The sequence below is a fragment of the Eutrema salsugineum genome, unplaced genomic scaffold, assembly GCF_000478725.1.
Source record: "Eutrema salsugineum unplaced genomic scaffold, Eutsalg1_0 scaffold_12, whole genome shotgun sequence".
NCBI classification, from domain to species: domain Eukaryota; kingdom Viridiplantae; phylum Streptophyta; class Magnoliopsida; order Brassicales; family Brassicaceae; genus Eutrema; species Eutrema salsugineum.
The window spans coordinates 2878920-2880242 of record NW_006256895.1 but is presented as its reverse complement, the minus strand read 5'-3'; the positions used below and the strand labels follow the sequence as shown (position 1 = coordinate 2880242).

At 44.5% G+C, this 1323-nt stretch overlaps 2 non-coding genes and 1 pseudogene across 2 annotated transcripts; all 3 read right to left on the bottom strand.

The window, feature by feature from the left end:
• Positions 1-166: 166 nt before the first annotated feature.
• LOC112089468 lies at positions 167-285 on the bottom strand. The gene has a single exon (XR_002901106.1). It is a non-coding gene; the product is annotated as a 5S ribosomal RNA (ribosomal RNA).
• A 404-nt stretch (positions 286-689) lies between these two features.
• Positions 690-808, bottom strand: LOC112089457. Its single transcript, XR_002901095.1, has one exon. It is a non-coding gene; the product is annotated as a 5S ribosomal RNA (ribosomal RNA).
• A 407-nt stretch (positions 809-1215) lies between these two features.
• On the bottom strand, positions 1216-1323 carry LOC112089317 (annotated as a pseudogene).

Here is a 1323-nt window from a genome sequence, read left to right as displayed (position 1 = left end):
TTTAGACTCTTGGCCAAGCTCGAGACCACTGTAGGGGCTTTCCAACATGTGTTTATAGGAGGCGGTGATTCCCACCCGGTCTAGAAATAGCGTCTTTCGGAAGATCCCTTGTTTTTTAAATGAAAAGACCAAAAAAAAAAAACAAAAGAATCAAGAGGAACAAAAAAGGGTGCAACACGAGGACTTCCCGGGAGATCACTCATCCTAGTACTACACTCGCCCAAGCACGCTTAACTGCGGAGTTCTGATGGGATTCAGTGCACAAGTGCTGGTATAATCGCACCCATCAGTATATGTATCGCATTAGCATATATCCTTTGGCTTTGAGTCCGCAATGAAATCTCTTCGCGTGTGTTGCACTGTTTATATGGTTTTTCCCGCCCAGCTGCGAGGAGCATTCGTGCCAAGATATATAAGTTAGGACACCACGTTTGACGACACTAAAACCGAGGCTTATGTTTTAGAAAAACGTCCGGAAGAGGGTCTAAAACTCAAAATTTTGGCCTCGTAAACCGCACCCTTGGTCTTTAGACTCTTGGGCAAGCCCGAGAGCACTCTAGGGGATTTCCGAAAAGTTGTTGTAGGAGGCGTGGTTCCACACGGTCTAGAAATAGCGTCCTTCGGAAGATGCCTTGTTTTTCAAATGAAAAGACCAAAAAAAAAAACAAAAAATCAAGAGGAACAAAAAAGGGGTGCAACACAAGGACTTCCCGAGAGGTCACCCATCCTAGTACTACTCTCGTTCAAGCATGCTTAACTGCGGTGTTCAGATGGGATCCGGTGCATTAGTGCTGATATGATCGCACCCGTTAGTATATGTATCGCATTAGCATATATCTTTTGGCTTGAGTCCGCAATGAAATCTCTTCGTTTGTGTTGCACTGTTTATATGGGCTTCTCGCCCAGCTGCGACGAGCATTCGTACCAAAATATATAAGTTAGGACACCACGTTTGATAACACTAAAATCGGGGCTTATGTTTTAGAAAAACACCCAGAAGAGGGTCTAAAACTCAAATTTTGGCCTCGTAAACCGCACCCTTGGTCTTTAGACTCTTGGGCAAGCCCGAGAGCACTCTAGGGGATTTCCGAAAAGTTGTTGTAGGAGGCGTGGTTCCACACGGTCTAGAAAAAGCGTCCTTCAGAAGATGCCTTGTTTTTCTAATGAAAAGACCAAAAAAAAAAATAAAAACAAAAGAATCAAGAGGAACAAAAAAAGGTGCAACACGAGGACTTCCTGGGAGGTCACCCATCCTAGTACTACTCTCGCCCAAGCACGCTTAACTGCAGAGTTTTGATGGGATCCGGTGCATTAGTACTGGTA